This window comes from Cimex lectularius, unplaced genomic scaffold (assembly GCF_000648675.2).
Source record: "Cimex lectularius strain Harlan isolate CLEC.00 unplaced genomic scaffold, Clec_2.1 scaffold38, whole genome shotgun sequence".
In the NCBI taxonomy this organism is placed as follows: Eukaryota; Metazoa; Arthropoda; class Insecta; order Hemiptera; family Cimicidae; genus Cimex; species Cimex lectularius.
Window position 1 is genome coordinate 1,057,576 of NW_019392638.1, and position 22,350 is coordinate 1,079,925.

General features: G+C 34.0%; 1 long non-coding RNA gene across 1 annotated transcript in view; it reads right to left on the reverse strand.

Moving 5' to 3' along the window:
• LOC112127225 overlaps window positions 1-22,350 on the reverse strand; it is a 79,972-nt gene that overhangs the window by 30,329 nt on the left and 27,293 nt on the right. The window lies entirely within an intron of this gene.

The window sequence follows — 22,350 nt, forward strand, 5'->3', positions numbered from 1 at the left end:
TTATAATGTTATATTGAAAACATGAATTCATTACTTTTTTAACCACAACTTTTATATTAATTATAACATACAATAATTGTTAAGGAAAAAAAATTAGTTAATGCTTTAACAAATTCAGAGATGCCAAATTTGACTGAATCTCAAAGGTTGTGCAGAACTAACACATTGGTCGAAAATCACCTACGATGTCACGACCAAATTTTATAGTACAAATATTGAAAAATTGTGGTGATAGTTTGATATTTATACTAATTATTACTAAGAAAAAGTTATTATGATCGTCTTGGCGAAAAGTGACAGTACCGTAATTACCTCCATTTTGATGTCCAATTGATAAATAGAAGTCCCTAAAGCCAAAATTGATGAATTGTGCATTTAGTGAAAATTTTATTCCATTACGGGTAAAACCAAACAAATTGTCTTCCTTTTCCACAGGATAATTTTTTTTTACAAATAAACATTCTAATTAATTTGATTAATTAAACGTATGGGGTTAAACAGTGCAAAAATTGTTGTGCTAAAGTAAACATTTTCAATTAATAGAGAATTGAGATAAAAGTAATTCTATGATAATCCCAATGGACCATTAATTTTTTTATAAACAAATTAACATATAAGACTGACTTTGCTACTATTTAGATTCCATATTTTAATTCAACCAATATCCAGTTCAAATTGATTGAAAATATAAATTATTTTATATACTGATCCAATGTAACAGAAATAGGTATATTTTGAATTTCTCACATAGGTTTTGTTATCTAGTGTAAAATGAATTTTATAAGCCCTTCGAATAGTGTTTTTCCATCGTTCATCCCATTTCATGCACAACTTTGGCGTTCCAATCATAAATTGCACAAAATATATCTCTAACGTTAACACATAAGGATAAAATGATGCTATTATATTTCAGCAATTTTTGATTTGGTTCAATTAAAATAGTATACCAAATACTTTGAAATGAAATTTAGAGAACAAATTTCTTTAAATAGGTTGTAAAGTGTTTATGATAATAAATAAATTAAGTATTTTATATGATGTGAATTAAAATGATGCGCCCTTGCATTTTCTTGTCTATTCATAGAAAATTTTTTACTTTTGATAATCGTAAGAGTAACAGGGATGATACTGATATTTAACATTGTATAAAATCAGGATCTGAACAATTTAAAATGCTTTGTATATTTAAAATTTGTTGATTGTGAACGAAACATTTCCAACTCAAATTTGTTCAAGGTTAGTGAAAAAATTAATGAATTACGGCTGACCTTATTTTGGACAAAAAAACCAAAGAAAATTTTTTATGCTTCACAAAATTTATAATATAATTTGCTCTTTGACGGAAACATTACTTTTTGGGCCTAATTTTATGGTGAATTATTGCATTATTTTCTGTGCTTGTTAGAGAGGAGTGATTATAGCTTTTATGCAATGCCAAATTTTTGATGTTATATAGTAATAAGTATAATTTTTCTCCTAAACTGCGCAAATATGTACATACAATATAAGAAGATATGTTATTTGTTTAAATTAAATCAAAATATATTATAATAGCAAGTTGTATTGCAGGAAAATCCAATTTTGTAAAATTAAAGTTTTTTGTGATTATAAATTATTTAAATTTATTAGACTTGTTCATAATTTTCACTATTATTTTTAATTAGTGATTTATTTGGTTGATTGCTTTAATGTTTTGTTGCTTATTATGAACAGATTTAAATTGTAGAGTTATTTATACTGAGAATATTGTAAATATATATAGTCAACAACTTTTTAAGAGCTGTTAGTTTATTTTAAAGTATATATATTGCTATATTTACTATTATATTTTTTTGTAATGTATATTTTTGTTTTGACAAAACTTTTGATCAGTAGTGTATAAACTTCAAATTAGCAATACTTTTGTGTAATGACTAACTTTACATTTACTAGATCATATTTATAAATTTAAATCTTTTCCTTCAATAAATGCTTTGAGTACCTGAATGATATAGTTTAAAAATGATGATTATTGAAGTTGTGTTCAAAAATATGAGGTTTACATTTCACATATTTAAAAAACACTGCCAGAACAGTGCCCTGATATGTTCTGCCAAAAGTTACCTTAAAAGCTAATCAATCTTTTTAGATAAACTTCACTTGAAAGCCTAAAAAAAATTATTTAATGCATATCAATTACTTTAAAACTGTGTAATTTATTTGTAACTAGGGATAAGGACATACGTTATTATGATAATTAATTGTATGCAGTTATGTGTTTGGAGCAATAAAATCCTGGATATAGAATCGGGTTTAAACCATTAGAATAAATAAACACTCAATTTATGTATGAAATTGTGAGTTCATTAAACTTTATGAATAAATGGTATTACTTCTGTGATATGTTGAATTCTTTCACCGTTGTCTGTATGTATTTGAAGGAGGAGAAGGAAATCGATGACAGACAGGAAGCCCTTGACTTCAACGTGATTATCTCTTCTCTTAGTTCATCCTTTCATTCCCTTTTTTTACCTTTTCCTATAAGACAAGTTCATTTTTCAACAATAAATTATTCTCTTGACTCTTTAAAAGACAACAATGCATTAATTTACATGTAAAAATGCCTATGATTATTCTACAGGGAACAGTATTAGATTAAAAAAAAAAAAAATTGTTATCCAATTCAATTATTCTACAGGGAACTGTATTATATTAAAAAAAATCAAATTGTTATCCAATTCAATTATTATAATATTTCAGTTAGGATGAATATTAAAAAATGTAATTTAGTTTAGAATCGCAGAAAAGTGTTGTACTTTCCGTTCATGTTCGTTCCTTAAGCTGATGTGCATGTAGTGTTTATACATGTACGGGTTTAAAGGTGAAGTTTAAATCTGGCAAGAAACATGAAAAAGCGAACACTGCTGACAAATGCTCTGTAGAATATGAATGATGAAAAAAATTTCAGAAAATATTTATAAATTAAAATTAAATAAAAATTAAGAATAATTAATTTCCATTGACAAATGATTGACATGGAATCCTCACAAACAACTGAAATAGCTTTTGGAAGACTTCTTGTCAAAATCTCTGACTTACCAAAAATAAAAGGCTGCTGAAGGGTTAAAAAAAATCTGTTGTGTATATCAACGAAATTACACAAACAAATTAAAATATTTTATTAATCCAAGGTGAAATACGCTCCTGATATTGCGCATTTCACAAAACCCTCTCAACTACTGAAAATAAGTACATCCCAAAATTCACATCTTGACAAATTCACTAAAATCCTCCTCACTGACTGAAGAGATGATGGACGTGAGATCTTCTACAAAGTGATAGTGACAACAATGTTAACAGGTATTAATTAAACAGACAACACTTTAGCACCATTGTAGTACTAGCAATGGGTATTTTTTCCACTCTTGTCTTTAACTTTGTGTATATTTCCTATTTCTCATTGTTACATGTTACCAAAATGAAAGTTCAGAGAAATCCTTGTTAACTGAACTCGACTTAACCAAAACAATCCCAGTAAAAAATGGTGTGTCATTGTGAAATGTAGCCACTAATTATAGTGTATATGAACAGTGGGTACAATCTAAATCTAAACTTCATGAATACAGTTGAAAATTGCTGAACCACAAGACGACGAAGCTAGCTAATCATGAAAAAATTAATGAACCTTTTTTTGTCTCATTTACATTTTGGCTACATTGCTTTCCCGTATACTCGGTCATTCTTAAAAGGACAATGAGGATCTTTAATGTCCGCTCCTGGCCGTTCAGGCCTTATTGAACTTATTTGATTTTCAAGATGAGAGCTGACACACCTCCGCATACGACTGAAGTGTATTACTGCCACAGCATTAGTGTAGAGGAAGCTCAGCCCGAAGGGCCAAGACAACCTCGCTCCCTGCTTGCCCATTCCGAGTGGTCAGGTCCGCTTTAAGCATCGAACCGTATGCAGACAGGATCTGGTACCCATGTGTGCCTCTGATAAAGCACCCGCCGCCCCATGCCGACCCGAGTACAGCTTGTGCTTTAGAGAGGTTGCCACGCCCTCAAGGCTACACCTTTGCAGTTTTGTGCCTGGACACCCCCCTTGTAACCAAGGGTTGAGAGAGGTCACAGGGAAGAATGAAGGAACCTGGATTGAGACAGGGACGTGGATGAGGACAGGAGGTACACCTTTTCAGGGCCCCGAGACTTATCCACATTGTACCACCTGTTGTCGTTGTAGTTCTACATTAAGTGGGCTGTAACTCCCTGGGTGTATGAGATGAGATGGCTGTTCAAGAGCCGAATGAATCGGCTCTGTCCTGACCAGTCATCACGAGTGGGCGAATCTGTGTGGCCTCATGGCACACAGATCGGATTGGGATTGTTTACTCTCAGGTATCCATCCTCCACAATGGTGTGTTTTAGGTGGGTGACCAGAATCCCCAGGACTTCACAGACTCACCCTCTTGGGTAACTGCTACTTCCCAAAGGCTGACCATCGCTCACACCAGGGCCCAAAGACTCTCCTCCATGGAAGACCGGAATCCCCAAGACTTCACAGACTTGCCCTTTCAGGCGCCTGCTACTCCCCAGAGACCGACCATCGCCCGCATTGGAGTTTTCAGGAGGAGAGTGGTCTCCCCCTTAGCGCAAGAACGAAGGAACCCAGAGTGAGAAGGGTACGCGAACAAGGACACGAGGTGCACCTTTTCAGGGCCCCGAGCCTTGACCACACTGTACCACTGTACCATCCCTAACCATTTTGGCTACAGTGTACTGTATTCATATTTGTAGGTAAAATACATGGATAATTTGGTTTTCATCAGAAATTATGTTTTTTACACCTTTTACTGCATGCCAACAGCCTTCATTGATTATCCGAAAAATTGCGTTATCCGAATTGGCTCTGTCTCCTTTAGTTTGATTAAAAAGGTTAAATAAGAATGTCTACTGCAGTTGTAATGTACTGCAAATAAAAAAGAAAAAAGTCCAGAATTCATTGGAGGAAGGAAGAAGAAATGCAAATTACAACAAATGGTGTGATATAAAGATGAAGGCTTGCAAACAAAAAACATGAAAAATATTTGTGCCAATGAACACGGAAAGAGTAGATTTTGACCAGAAAAAGAAAAAACCCTGTCAAATGTATTAACACAACAGATCAACACTCCACAAAAAAATGCTTTGGAATTTTTTTTTTCAGCAATAAGAGAAAATATAACATTGCAGTTGAAACACTGTAGTAGTACATTTTTAAATAAAAGTATAAAAAAACTGTGTAGGGAGATCACAAATAGCTAACATTAAATTAAAATAAATTAATTTTCAAGAATTAGTTGTATAAATTACTGCTAAATTGTGTATATCAGGTGTCCAGAACCTGTTACTTTACCACAGTGTTTTACAAAATATTAATTTTATGTTAATATATAATATAGCACGTTGAAAGTATGCTATGTCTGTGTGTGAGATTCTTCTGGTAATTTTTACCCAGATAGAAATATAAGAGATTGGAACCAATTTTCGAAATTTTATTTGTCACTGGGGGGTGGGAGGTTTGAATTGGATCTGATCGGCAGGGACCCCACGGCTGCATCAATAAAGAGAAGCGGCTTTAGGCGGGGGTGGCAGCCAGGGCGGTGGCGGTGCAGTCATGGCAACGCGGGGTGGGGCAGCGGTCTCCATGGCAACAGGTAAATACAACCCCTTCTCGGCGAGCGTCCAGCCACACGCACAACCACCCTTCAATTACCCATAATTTTCGAACCGGACGGCTTGTATGATCTGCATCGCGCATACATGGCACTTTTCCCCCTGGAGATAAGCCTTTTTTTAAAAATACTATTCTTGCCATTTCTCGTCGTGCCGACATTTTAAATCTGCACTGTGTGTATCCAGAGTTTAGTAGTCATTCGCTCAAATTTATGGCCATATACTCTGGTTGTTTTAAATAATGATTTAATGAAAACAATTGAGAAGATTTTTCCCATGGAACCAAGGTGGTGAACACTGCTCGGAAGGCTTGCAGTTAGAAGGAGAAAAGTTCAGATCTAGGAAGTGGTCCCGGTAGAGAACCTTGATTCCCTACATTAAGCTAGTTTTTGCTGTATTTGAAGGAAAGGCTCTTCAGGAAAAGAAGTGATATTTTTCTGAACAGGTGGAAGTCTTAGGGAGCAAGGTCAGTTTGCAGTTTGGTCGGGTTCGGTAATTGTTAGATTCAAACAATTCTGGAAAACCAATGGAGTTTTTTAATCGACCGTGCAACTGGTATTATTCCTTTATAGGAAGAGATGGTAGCCTGAAGAACAAAATCCAGTACTAATTATGAAGTTGTCAAAGCTCGATTCGAACCATTTTTTGATTTTACCTTTGGTACATGGTAAAAGGCAATGTACCGCCAGGTATGAAATGCACTACCTCCCCATGTAATGAATCCTTTTTTTTTTTTTTTTTTTGAAAGAGAAAATTTTGTTGAGAGACGTAAAAAATCATCCAGTTAAAAGAAAGATAATAAATATTTATTTTTCAACCTCAAATATGAAAAAATGTAAAACTAGACCATGTGTATGTTTATTATGTAATATGCTACACAATAAAATATTTATTTATTTAAAGAATAAAAGATACCAATGCTAGTAACAAGGAAACTAATTATAAAATTATTCATGTAAGTAAATATTAATTTATTTAATTACTGTTATAGAAATGTTTCTTTATAAAAAAAATTCAACAGATTTTCGCTCTTATGGCCAAAAATATGATGGGTTTTAAAAATGTAACATTTTTTCACCAATTCGGATTCAGCGGCTACTCAGCAGTGTTATCGACACCGCTGACACCTCCCTCGAGTTTAAAAAATCTGGTGTTTTTCTTGACATATGCCCGGCCTTTGATGTTGAATGGCTTGTTGTGGAAGCTAAAGGGCATCCTTTCAATTACATAATATCTTCTTCTTAAATCCTTCCTAACAAACCAATACTTCCAAGTAACCCAAGGCACCTCTTCTTGTTTAGACGGCGTCCCCCAAGGGAGCACACTTGCTCTGTTACTTTACTCATTTACAGCTGATCTCCCATTATATACCGATACCTTTACCTCCAAATACGCTGATGACACGGCAATCCAGTCCCCAAACATCGATCCTGTTACTTCTATCCGAAACTTCCAATCCCATTTTCATATGCTTGAACCCTGGCATAGACAGTGGATAATCAAAGTAAACAATCAAAAATCTAAATACACAATTTTCACTATCAATTGTAAAACTCTCCCATCTGACTATACGGCACCCCAATTCCTCCAGCGAATAGTATACGATATCTTGGACTTTATTTGGACCAAAGATTTACGTGGAATCCACACATACGACTAAAACGAAGTGACTATAACAGGTATAAAATGCTGAATTGTCTACTTGACGAAAAATTTAAACTGTCATTACATACACTATCCTAATAGCTCCAATTTGGACCTCCGGACTTGAACCATACGGGAAAACAAGCGTACCAATTTTAACAAAATCCAATCCCTATAATCCAAAATCTTTCGCTCAATAGTTGATGCTCCATTCTACGTCACCAGTCATACTATCCACTCCAATCTCACAACATACCCTACGTCCCAGACCTGGGCTAATCCCGCTACAGTAAATTTCACTCCAAACTTGGACAACCCGTTAATTCTCAATCTGACCAGTTCAACCCTCCCTTCCAACCCCTTTAGAAGACTGAAGCGACCATATGATTTTGCAACTTCGGCAATTCTAGAGACTGCTGTTGACTTTTCGCCATAATGGCCAATTACGGCCAATTTCACTGGATTCCAATTCTGGGCCGATCAAATCAATCACGCCAGACATGTAAATGTTCATACAATATTGCGAATGTGCGTGTGTATATTGTATATCATTGTAAATATCATAATTTTTGCTTGTTGTATTTTATATGCAGTTGTAAAATAACTAAATAGAAAAAATGTAACGAGAATAGAAGCAAAGAGAAAAATCGGATTTGCTAACATTTTTTTGTTTAACGTTGTTTAGCTTGATCTAGGCGAAAAATCGTGTGATCTTCTGCAGGAACGGCCAAATTCAACGAGACCGGAAAAGAAAAAATGATGATCAGATATTTGTCGGATTGCCAAAGGGTTCGCAATCATCTTTGCTATTCACAGCTTCAATTCACTTACTTTCCAATCAGTCGGAATAAGGTCAAGCTGAGAAAGAAGGAAAAATGGATATTTTGGGGGGGGGGGCAAATGGTGTAATACCTAAAGTAGAAGTCGGATGGTCGTAAAAGCTAATAAATATTGAAAACGGACGAGAAAACTCACAGAATTAGGCCAAGAGCGTTCAAGTCACCCAATAAGAGTATATTTAACAACCTTGGTATGTAAAACTGAAACGTATATATTTATAGACAGTATTACTGTTGAAGATCTAAAAGATCAAGATCCTGAATTAGCATTTAATATAGGCTACACTTATGATTTCAGTGCAATCGAACTAATCATTTTTCTAGTTCTACATGTTATACAGAATGTCGTTTTTTATCTCCGTACATCAGTGGTCAATATTGATCTATACATGTGTCACTTATGGTTTTAATTGAGGTTCGACAAGGAGCAAAGCCACCTGCTTAGACGACCGAAACATGAGTTGTTTTTTTATTCATATTATTGTGTTTATTACTGTAGAGTACCAATGATTTCGTGCCCAAGTACTCTCTAGTTGGAATGAAGTGCTCTATATCACGCCACACCCTTGGGAATGAACCCTTTCTTTTTGTAAAGTGAAACTTTTGTCGAGAGACATACGATTCATCATCAAGTATTGTACTGTTTGACGTAGTTAGTTAAAGGAGTGAAAAGGATGCGTTATCAAATTGATCCTTCTGCTACATTAGCAGGTTTGATTTGACCTTATCTGATAACATCTTTTTTTATTTTATTGCGTTGTCTAGAAGCGCAAAGTTGTATTTGCCTGAATCACAAAACTCTTCCTCTACCCTACTTAATTTTTTTTAATTACCCTACACTTAACTTTTTCTAAGGGAATATTGAAGATTCGAAAAATCAAGTTAACAATTTATAAAAGGGAAAATTTTTTCAAACTTACCTTTGTAAATAAAATAATTTTTTAAAATATAAATTTTATTTTGTATATCTAACATAAAATGGTTGTATGGTTATAGTCCCGTCTCACTGATTACTTCTTGTCCTTACAACTTAAAACCGAAGATTTAATTGTCCCTTTTTAGTTATTTTCCACCACGAATAGTCTAGGTAACTGTTTGTTATGGATGGAAAAACAAATTCAACTGTCTCATGCTTTGGACCTATTTTAAGGTCATTACAAAACAAGGATGAAGATGTGTGTCGGTACTGAGTCGGTCTTCAAAGAAATTTGCTACAAAATTACAAACAGCAAATTTAGAAAATTTGCTAAAGTTTAGCTAATACCATGAGTTTAGGGTGGGTGTGGTCTTTTCCTTCAATGTTTCATCTGTTACGCCCGTAAATTTGAAACGTTCTTCTTCGACGGCACAAAAATATTTTAGCACCAGATCGACCTAATGATCCTTTTGAAAATTTGAAATTAAAAAAAAAAGAAATTTGAAGTTTTACATTTTTAGTTTACCACTTTTCACAATTTCACATACATAGTATAATAATTACACCTGTAACTTGTCCATTTAAAAAATATCTGTATTTATTTTATAGATTTTTTTAAAATTAGAAAGATAAATTTTTATTTAAGAACATTTAAAAATATGCGTTACTTCAAATAAATTTGAAAATAAAAGGTATGTTTTCCATTCTATTAACTTATATACTTTCTTTGTGGACTTTAAGTAGTTGACAAACACCTTTATGAAATGTGAAGTTCAGGATTGCTTTTTTACCGCCCAATGAGGGAATCGTACGAAAAGTCAATCCCGACGAATGATCCTCTCTCTCACTCTCTCTCACTCTTTCTCTCTCTCTCTCTCTCCCTTTCTCTATCTATCTGTCTCTCACTCTCTCACTTTTCTAAAAAAGAGGGCTAGATTGAGAGATAGATCGGCCACTTTCTCTCTCTATCTANCACTTTCTCTCTGTCTCTCTCTCACTTTGTGTCTTTCTCTGTACCCTCAATCTGCGATACATATAATGTACATATTTTATAGTTTACATATAAATCCGGCCCGTACTTATCAGACTTGGATCTCTGTAAATACGTTGTATTCCTAATTAACTATTCAAGGAGACTTTCAGTCCCAAAGTTATTTTTTTATATAATATATTATTATTATCACGTATTATTTTGGTTAATAAAATAATTCATTCATTGAAATCCTCGATAGGATTTTATGCCGGGTGATATAATTTGTAACTGACCTGATGCTATTGGTGCTTTTTCTAAGCTTGTTAAGCTGTCGTAAGTGCCTATAATTGGTCACAAAGCACATACGGGCATTGATTATCGTGTGTTTACAAAAACACCCCCAAGTTTCCGGTGAACTACCAAATGGCATCCGCTTCCACACGACATCGCCTTACAACCTTTCTAGAACAGAAATTTTTTGTTTTAACACGTCATGTTCAGTAGGTATATATTAAGCATCAGTTATTTTTAATCATGAGCTGTAAATTTCGATTAGAACGTAAATTTTCGAAGTTTACATTTTAACAGCCACCTGTCTGTTTATCATATTAAAAAATTATACAAAGAGATGAAACCCTTTGGAAATTGTATACACGGATTATAAACGGACACCGACTTCAAAGCTTATTAGCATTTTTCGTATTAATTCTTTTGATCGTATTTATTACAGGTTGGCCTTTAAAAAAACTTGTTTACTCCGCCAACCTGTTGTGAGAATCGAATCATTGATTTAAAACACGGTGCTAAGTGGAGTGGGCGACTAACTGAGATCAACCCAACCCTTAAGACAACGTTATTAAAGTTCCTTAATAAAGAGATTCGAGGAGAAATGGCTGTTTGTTAAAATCCCATAGATCCACTCCCTTAATTACACGAGGGAAGAATATTTTTCAAAGAAATAACAAAATTATTAAATTGTTTAAACATTGATTTTTTCTAATGAGCCAGGAAACGGTTCAGTACCTTTACCTGAAGACCCCTGGGCGAAGATGTAAGGATCGTCTGTTATAAATCAACGCACAAGAAAGGAAAAAATTCATTGTTGAATTGGGCCAGTCGAGGGCACATTTCGTTGTTGGGTCGTCCTTGGTCCTCCTGGTCAGACTCCTGGTCACAGCGTCCGGTCAGACTCATTTAGGCATAATTGCCTCTCTCGCTTGACCCTCACAGGAAAAAACAAAGGAATCTATGGCCAGAAGAGACCGACGCACCGATTAGTGTTCGGACAGATTTTTAACCAAGTTTTTCAATTTTATTGAACGGTTTAAACCAATGACATATATGTATCTCGCGAGTGATGGCATGTTTCAATCAGATTTTTTTGGGATGCGTTTTAGAAAACCAAAACTGCTGCACTACATCTGACCTTTCGAGATTTATTATGCCTTCTTCTGGGACTTAGGTTTCAGTTAAGTTTGTTCATTAATCTTCCAAATAGGTAGCCTATTTTAATAAATAAATGTTCAAATAAAATGTTTAGTGTTGTCAGTCCTGAAGAAGGGATTGATTTTTTTAATGAGCAAAAAAACGGCTAAGAACTTGAAGACATCTGGGCGAAGATAGCTACTGAAAAAGAGCTTAATTCTACAAGGAGTTGACAAATAAAATTAAGTCTATGCATATTTATACCAGCAATTATCGTAAACAGTGCAGAAAGTGAGTATAACAATGCAGGTTACGCAAACTTAAGGCAAACTTGTAAATTTGAGATATAATAAATATGAAGGTGAGAAATATATAGATATAGATAAAAGACTTAATTGAACAAATGCAAATAAAAAACTCTTCATAACCGTTCTATCAGCAAGAAGAGAGAAACGGAAAAAATATGTTGTTAAAAAGTACATATTAAATAAAACTTTTTTTTTCTTTTTTTTTTTGAGATGTAAGAAAGGTAAATTGGACATGGAGAGGCTTATTCCCAAATTACTCCTAGGAATTTCGAGTACTCTTGGGTAATGTGAATGCAATTTATTAGCGTGAACAGAGAGGATTATCCGCAATTATTCTGAAGAATATCGAGTACTCTGGAGTAGTGTGAACGAAGTCTGGTATGCGAATATAATTTATTAGCGCGAATGGCGGTGGTTATCCCCACTTTCCCCTAGTAGTATTGAGTACTTTGGAATATTACGAACCAAGTCTGGTATGTGAATGTAATTTATTAGCTAGAATAGTGAGGACTTATCTGCAATTACCCCGAGGAATATCGACTAGTTTAGGGTAGTGTGAATGCTAACCAGACTGTCATGATTTCATCTTCTTCTATGTTTCTGTGTATTTGTGTTATTTTATCCAAAATTGACGAGGCCCTGAGGTACAAAGAGGCTAGCAATAGGTTAAAGAAAAGAGGGAATCGGTCTGATCACAAAATATCCTTTCCATTACATTAATATTAGCAATAACAATTAACATTCTAATTAATAATTAACCTTTATTTGTATAGAATGGCAAAAGTAAATAAAATACGATAAAAATATTCTTTTGTGACCATACATTTTTCTATGCAAAATCAGCATGGGGTGATTGATTTTCAGTTTTATGCCCAGAATGATCTCAAAAAATGTATGCTATGTACTTTTTAAAAATTTATTCATGAATAACCGATTTGGTGTTTACTTTAATAATTCACAGGAATGCTATACCATATCTGCTAATGCTTAAAATACACATGAATGCCCTGTGAAAAAAAGACAGCAAAATTGCCCAATTTAACACTGTCTAATTTTGATTCAATTTATCAAACCCTGAAATGGAAGATATTAATATGCAAATTTTATTGCTTATTAAACAAGTGTTTTATATCGAAGTCGTTTGCACAAGAATAGGATTCGCCATGTGTATAAATAATCAGTTCATATATTAAATATGAAAAAAAAGTTCATTGCTTTTTTAAAATTTTAGATAAAGATTTGTTTTTCAACCTTACTCATCTGACACAGAAATTTTGAAAGGTGATGATTTCGAATCCACCGTCCTCAGAGGGGTTCTTAGCCGCGAGATCGATATTTTGCCCCCTTTTCAAAGATTGGGGAGATGTCGTCATCACGCAATAAACCAATCGATATGCACATAGCTCAGTGGAAAAGCGTCCTTGTCGCAACTGCACACGCACACACGCAAACTGCACTCGCTCCGACCTGGATCCCCGTAGCACGATATCCCACGAATAAAAACAAAATATTCGGCAAAACCGTTTTATTTTTATTTGTTGACGTATGGGTTCAATAGGTCCTGTTTGCCTAGATTTCGAAGGGGAAACTCGATCATACATGCTATGTTTGATGTTGGTCATCCCATCAGATCGTTTTCCACCCAGAACGACCCCCAATATCTTTTCTACCATATGTAATATGATGTTAAACAAACAGCTCATAAAAGTCATCCCAAACTACAATGAATGAAGAAATATTTAAAATAATGAACTATGAGTTAAAAAAAAAGAAGATATGGCACTTTTACTACTTAAAATTTTTCATTGAATAATCATTGGAAGTATATTTTTTATGTATTATTTCTTGAAAACAAGAAGGAAAATACGTGATATTTATGTAATACTTTAAGGCAGTTGAAGCAGTTAAATTAGGGAAACTCACAATTATCTAATGGAGGGATTCTCAGTATTCGCTGGGAGAAATTGTTTTTTTAATCAATTAAGCAATAAATGAGTGAAAAATGAACAAAAAACACCAAAAGTACTACAATTAAAATTATTTTATTAAGACTGTATGATAATGTATTATTTTATTTTAAAATAAATTGCTGTCAGGACTTATACAATATTTGGTGCTGCCAATATTTCATAAAACTAGTAGGGTCTTTTTAATTTGCGGAATAACAAATATATGTTGGAGGAGGAAAAAATATTTCACCGGGCAAATTTATGGATAAAACGGGATTCTAACGCCAGAGTTTATGTTACATTCTAATAGGAATCAATTTATCTAGTCAATTCTAGCTTTAAAAAACAATGTTTCTGTACAGATTTTAATTTTTAGTGATCAGAAATTTGTACAAAATTGTATTACCCTTTAATACTTGTATTGTTTATTATTAAAAGTTAAAAAGTTTATTATTTGACCTGAGTCCTGCTAGGAAATGAACCTGTTGCTTGCTTGGTTATCCTGGTCTGTCTGTTCTCCCTTTTTTTATCTGTCAAGTTGGAGCAATAAGAAGGACCCCCTCACTGCTGCCATGAAACTCCTGAATCTGCCACCACTTTTAGTATCCTATAATCCAGCAAGAAGCTAGAACCACAATTTATAGGCTAATGGAGGGGCAGGCTTCGATAGCCTACCCGCATAAAAAAGAACGATTAAATGCTTTTGCAACAAGGTACCTGGAGATGCCGGTCGATGCTAAAAATTCAGACTTGATAAGAAATTTGAAATCATAATACCTGATCGAACAGCCTGGGATCCCAATTAATACCGAAATCTGTTATGCATAGATGGTATAGATGGGTCAGGAGATGGTATCTACGGAAATGAACCAATGACTATAATTCATATAAGCTTTGGGTAATATGTTATATATTTATATGTTTTTCTGGCCAAAATTATAGCTATTGAGCACTATCCCTTAGGCTCAAAAGGCTGGAAAGGAGAATATTCCTTTGGCTCGGATAGCTAGGGGTAGTAAAGACCAGAATCGTTTGTGATTGCATCAAGGCCCTGTCAGACAGGGGGGAAAGTAACAAAATTTCCCTTGTTTGGACGTACAGCCCAGAGGGGCAAGGGTGGAGGTCGATAATTGGCCAAGGAAAGTTCCATCAGAACACTTATCGGCCCTAAGCCCTTTTGCGCCAAACCGAATTGCCAAAAACGTACATCCATCAGATAGATTAAGATTGAGTCCTCGCTTCAATGGGAATGCATTTCAGGACAGTGGCATGCAAAAGATTTATTAAAGGACGAGATCGCAGGAACGAACAGCTGAACTTCTAAACCTAGAACGCGATAGGATTTTAATGATAGTACAAGTACTGACCGGGCACTGCAGACACCAGAGGCATATGCATAGACTCGTAGCAGGAGAAGCAGGTCTGTGCAGATGTGCAAATATAGGAATAATAAGAATAAGAAGAAACAACGGAATATGTCTTCAGCTTGTTTCTAAGGTTTGAAGGAAACACACGGGAGCCCTTAACAAAACCAGGAGACGATTTAGATATATTAGTCGCGGTGCGCAAGGCCGTAAAGAGGACATACATTCATCCTTAAACCAACTCTATATCACCATCCATATATTTATATTATCCTAAAAAAAAAATATAAAGGCGAATTTTTCCTATATACATTTTTAAAACGTCATCTTCCGGTTTTGCAAATAGAAAATTATTAAATTACTTTTATGAAATATCAATCAGTTTTGATTAATATATAAAAAATATATTAGGACTCATAAAAGTCAATAAAATACGCAGTTATTGAGTCGATTTTCTCCAATAATTTATATAATCAAATTTTGCCAAACCTGGTGCACTCGAGTATATAAAATTTCTAAAAACAATACAACACAATTTAATTAATTAATAAATTTATTTTGTTTTTATATACGCCTTTTTCCTCGTGTGTTTTCCTTGTTTTTAACGACTCTTAATTGAACTGCTATGATTATTTTTGTGGCATTAGTTAAATGTATAATTAACTTATCCTATACAGCTATAGCCATAAGTATTAATTAATGCAATTAATTATTCTTTTATCTAATATAGATAATGATGTTTATTTACAATAAAAATTATTTTACAAAAAATATTCAGTACATAAAACATCCTAGACAACAGCCCACAGGCTGTCTGTCGAGTTGCCAAAAGAAAAAACATAGAATATTATTAATAATGTTAATAATACGAATACTAATACTAACAATACTAATACAAATAGTCATAATTTACACAATACTTTATTAATAATTGAAATTATCGATTAGGAACGCTCTGTATTTTAGGGAGTACGAAACATAATTGTAGAGACTGTGCCAGTTCTGCCCATTCGAAAATGAAATTACTTCATTTTTTCTAAAAACAATTTGCCAAACCACCTAAGTCTGAATTCCTTCATTATAGGGCACACCGCCAAAAAACGGAAGCCATCCTCATACACACCAAAATTACACAAAGCACAACGGTACGCTTCCTCATTTCTGTGGACCGAGTAATTAAGAGACAGCAACTGACCTCTTCCTTTCATTATCACACTTATCATATTCAAATTATAATTTTTACTTAAATAATGGTGATTTTCTCCTAATTCCAGATTCAGTTCTTTGTATAAACCATGGAAGACAATCGTTGTGCTCTTAATTTTAGTTTATTTTTAAAATCAGTTCTTAAAACATCTACCAAGCTTTCCACATATTTTTATTTACGTCGGAGTAACTCAAGGCGGTTAAACCGTCTTGTAGACACAAATTGTCAAATTCTTTTGCCTAAAATATTTTCTTGTCTAGTATTTTCAAGGCCAAAATTCGAGGAAGTCTAGCAGAAGACAATGATAAAACTTTTTGGATGTATGTCAGATGCAGGCTTAATGTGTTGAAAAACAATGGGTCAATCCCTGACTCTAAATATAAGACATAATCAGGTGTATCCTTTCTTAGGAAAAACAACCTTTGACAAAATATTTATTCAATTTCTCCACACTGTCATACCATTTATAGCCCCAAACCTGAGCACCGTATAACATTATCGCCTTGGAAATAGAGTTAAATACATTATATTTTGCTGAAATGGGAACATCACTATTCGACAAGAGAAACTTCCAAGTAGAATTAATACCAAATTTGGCTACATTTAATTTTTCTTTAAGATGTCTTTCCGTAGCAAGCTGCGGTGTGAGATATATACCCAGATATTTATAATGGTTCACAATCTCAATATTTTGTCCAGCCTAGTTCCAAACATCTTTTCTCCCAAGCCTACCCCCTCTGCGGAAGACGATTATTTTTGACTTGTTTAAGCTAACAAACAAATTCCATTCTTTTTATCTAATATCTTGGTTGAGATGAAAAAGTTAGTGTCACGAGCGGGATTCGAACCCACGACCTTAGGTTCAATACGCCACTGTTCTAACCAATTGAGTGGTCATGAAGTCACGATATCTCAATTGGTTAGAGCAGTGGTGTATTGAGCCAAGGTCGTGGGTTTGAATCTCGCTCGTGTCACTAACTTTTTCATCTCAACCAAGACCTTACATAAAAAGAATAATTAATCGAAATAATTAGTATGGTCAATTATGACCGCTAAATAGACTATTAACTAAATTATCCTATATAGCTATAGCCATAACCATTAAATAAATTATACTATATAGCTAGAATTAGATGTATTATTAATAAATTTGTGTAAATTATCTGTGTTTATTCTTACATTTAATATGTACTCAATATTGTTTAGTTGACTTATGCCCATAACTGTTTTTGGGCTGCCCAAAACAAAAGTGGGTTTTGGGTTCATTTACAGAATTTACAATAACAACAAATCTGAAATATTGGTTTAAAGAACGACCATTAAATTGCCTTATTTATCCAAAAGATTACATAGATATGTAAGTTACTGCCCATCGCTGAATGTAGTCGATACGGAGTATATGCTTGTTTTGTGGGTTATAAATTTGTTATCAGCCTGATTTTTTTTTAAACTATCCTTTTTTTATTATTGAAACTGCGTAGTTGCGTTAAATCTCCGGTAGAATAATCGCAACAGTTAAAACGGTTCTTCTCCCGTCTCGACGGACAGCTCTGATTATAGTGATAGATTCGCGAAGTCCACATCCTGATTTACTGTCCGTTGATCTTATATCAACTGTCTCGGCTGTTAAATAATTTATTGCATGTTGTATCCGCCAGTTCAACAGCCGTATTTATTTACTTGACATCGACGTTTAACCGATATTGTTTTTAATTAAATAACAAGCCTAGGGTTTGCTGTCTAGCAAAATACTATGACAATTCCGATTGATTCGAGCCATGAGTCAATTTATGGACTTGCAAATAACTAATAATTCTTTAAAAAAATTCTAATAACAATGGATTTGGAAGAACCTCTGAAAATCAAGCCTAACAACTTTATATATATTTTGTTTGTACAAATTTGTTCTTTCAAGGTTGACTATAACACTATAATTTACCCTGTTATTACGTGCAGTTGATTGATTGATTGATTGATTGAACCAATTGATTCAATAAAAGTTCTGCCAGTAGCAGCAATAAATGTAATAAAATCAATGAGTATAGCCTCCTAGTTATTGGTAACTTATGAGCAACCTGGAAAATGTGACAGATGAAGATAAAAATCGAGTACATATATAACAGTAATAAATAAATCATATTTTATGGGATTTTTGATTTATTGTATATATACATATAATACACTCAAAGGGAGGGGAAAACAGGACACCCGTATTTTGTTGTTTATTTCAAACTATTTTAATCATTATATTAATAACAATATACATATTTTAACGAAAACCAAACTAAACGAGATCACAAATTCACAAGTTTTAGTAAAAATTATTAAATTCAAGAAAATTCAACAAAATACCTGAAAATAATTTAATGATAGATTAAAATTTTACTAACAATTTAGTACCTAATTTTGCTCATAATAACGTGTATCTTTTCTGACCTCACGGAGGGGATAAGTCTCCTAAGCACCGAGTAAATAAGCGACTGGATTTCGTTTTGTCAAACAGAATTCTTTGCTCCATTCTTCAACAAGAGCTGTTTTGAGCTTTTCTACGCTTCTGCTGGCCAATTCGTTGTGGCAATCAGAAGGTAGTGGTCGATGTTTTGTTGCTTTTACCGCACTAAGGAACCGTCATTTAACGGCTTCTTTGATAGGTAATCAACTCCAAACGGTCCGTACTTTATGAATGAGCTCTAAAAGTCAAGAAGGCTTTGTGACAGTAGCCTAGACTGTGGACGTCCCGTATCAGATTCTCTTCTACTGAAGAGGCATCGAGTAGTAAGGCTGATTCATTAATCAGCATCTAGCACTGGAACAGCGGGGTGCTGTTCCCTCCACAGATGAGTGCCAGTTTGGTTTTTGGCAATCAGATGGTGGTGATCGTGTGTGGAGAAGGCTTGGAGAAGCTTTGCTTTATGTGCCAAGCGTGAGGGATGGTTAGGGAAACAATAGTTCATACATTGGGAACAACTACGGTTAATGCATGATAATGCTCGATGTGGGGATTAGCAAATGAATTGGTCAGTACGTTCTCCTGACATGAATAATGAACCCGCGAAAAACACTAGATAATATAGTATACTGGGTGTCCCAGTTCCTTGTGACGAAACTCAGGGAATCGATTCTACTCTTCGTTTGGAGCGAAAAATGCCTAAGAGAAAATTTTCGGAAGTTCTCTATTTTGGAGATATTCGTCAATTTAGGTTTTTTCAACTTTTCACTACCATACCACATAAAAACGCTTACAACTTCCAAAATGTTGAGATTATAACAAATCCAATTACACCATTTGAAAGAACCTAAATTTGCTGTAAGATACTTCTTTGCAATAATCTGAATGACATAAAATGTTAGCCAATATCAGTTGCAACATGTCAAAATTACAAAATTTAATATTTTCGTCATGATTGCACGTTCTACTGAGGTTACAAAAAAATACCTACAACTTGTCAAATTCCACGAAAACTTCTTCATCTAATATGCTTTACGTTGATATATCCAGGGTTTTAAATAACGTTCTAGTAGAGTTGAAAAATCAACGTAAATCATATTAGATGAAGAAGTTTTTGTGGAATTTGACAAGTTGTAGGTATTTTTTTGTAACCTCAATAGAACGTGCAATCATGACCAAAATTTTAAATTTTGTAATCTTGACATGTTCCAACCGATATTGGCTAACATTTTAAGTCATTCAGATTATTGCAAATAAAAATATCTTACAGCAAATTTAGCGTTCTTTCAAATGGTGTGGTTTTCCAGCGTTCCAAATGGTAATTAAATTTATTGTAGTCTTAATATTTTGAAAGTTGTAAGCGTTTTTAAGGTTGTAAGCGGTAAGGTTGAAAAGTTGAAAAACCTAAATTGACGAATATCTTAAAAATTGAGAACTTTCCGAAAATTTTCTCCTGGGCATTTTTTGCTCCAAACGAAGAGTAGAATCGATTCCCTGAGTTTCGTCAGAAGGAACTGGGACACCCAGTATATCTATAGTAACAACAAGATAGTATTGCTGTACTATGGAACCATGCCATGGGTCCATTCTTTTACCAGACCGATTAACATAAAGATTGGATCTTTGACTGCACTAATGTACATTGAGTTAGTTCTTCTGGAAGCTGTGGTACCATTCACTTCATTTATTGGGGATAATTTTGTGTTAATACATGATAGTGTTCAATCGCAAGTAGCTCGAGTTGTCATTCATTACTTGAAGGATGTAGAGAGTTAGTATATGATATTGAGATGGGTTAGACATCGTTCGCTTGATTCCAACAAATGTTGTACAGGTTCAAACGTTTGCGTTGAAGAATGGGATGAAGACTTTTGTTTCGCAAGGCCCAATTCGGTCTTTTGCCCAGCAGCCTTTTAAGAAGCCTGAAGCCTCTGTTTAAACTTGCCTTTTGAGTCGCATGTGTGGTTCCACGTATGTCGTTTGTCAATGTAAAATACTATATTAGCTGCTAGATAGTATTGCTGAACTAATGGATTCATGCGATGGGTCCTTGCCCGTACCGTAGTGATTAACATAAAGATTGGATCATTGACTGCACTAAGGTACATTGAATTAGTTCTACTGGAAGCTGTGAGAGACGGGTTAGACATGGTTCGTTGCTTCCAACAAATGTTAACAACTTCAAACCGCTCCTGTTGAAGAACGGGGATCTGTTTCAAAAGTCGAAATCCGGTGGCTTTTATTTACTCGATGTCTAGAAGAATTAAGCCCCTCCGCGAGGCCAGAGTTGGGACTAAGCTTTATTAAGACCAAAATTAGGGAAAAAAGCTATTAGTTAAATTTTAATCTATCATTAGGATGAATGATTTTCCAGTATTTTGGTGAATTTTCTTTCAAAGTTTTTATTAAAACTCATGAATTCCTGATCTTGTTTAATTGGTTTACATTGAAATAAATATGTTGTAATTAATATAGCAATAAAAATATATATAGTTTGAAATAAACGACAAAATACGAGAGTCCGGTTTTTGTCTTTAAGGGTATTTATGAAGTGAATTTTTTTTCAGTTATATAACTTTGTACAGATTCATAAAAAATTAAGAAACTGATACTAGCTATAGCTACTGATTTTCTAGCATATTCATTCTGATTGGCAAATAAATTGTTTTTCATTGTGATTTGTTTATGACTATAATCATTAATTACAACATAAACAATTGAACAACCTTGTAATTCTTTCTTTCATACTTATTTGCTTGAAAAACCATGGCAAACAATCACATCAATTAGGCATTTACCCTTCCTAGCAGGGCAGTAATTTTCAGTTGTCTCTTGTTAGGAATGAGTGATACGATTATGTGGGTGTCATTCTTTAGGAATTTGAACTTGCCGATTCTACTGAGGCAGCAATTCGTTTGAGACGATTTGTAAACTGGCCAGTTAAACTATCCCGGGTCCAGCAATTATAGTTAATACGAACACGGAGTGTTTCAGAATCTATTGACGACTTATCTGCTTTTTGACGGGCGTCAATTGAATACGGAACGCGGTGGAAAAATAGGGAAAAACCGAAAAGAAATCTAATTTCCTAGCTACCCATTTGCAAAAAGATTTCTGCGGCGGGCAAGTACGTCTGGAGTTAACTGTAAATTAATTAACTCTCTTGTAAAACCGGTTTTTTATACAGGTAGAGATCATGAATATTTACAAGGGATTATGTTAACGACAAAGTAAAGTTTTCTAAGACATAAAGTCGTATTGTAAACAGTTGAGGTAATTTGTAACCCAGAGAACCATCAATAATTTGTAACCCTTTGACCTTTTCGGTATTACAAATTATCCATTAAGGGATAAATTTACAATTAAATTTGGTAAACAAGTTTTTAATCGTTGCAATTAAAGAAGATGAATATATATATATAATAGTTTCAATGTCCATACCATATTCCATCTAAAGGGATAAATAAATAAACAGTAAATTAAGTGATTAAGTGCGTTATTTCATATTGATTGGTCGTTCATATTGATGTATTGGCAGAAATGGTAACTGTATAGAGGATGTATCAAAACGTGCTTGGGAGAC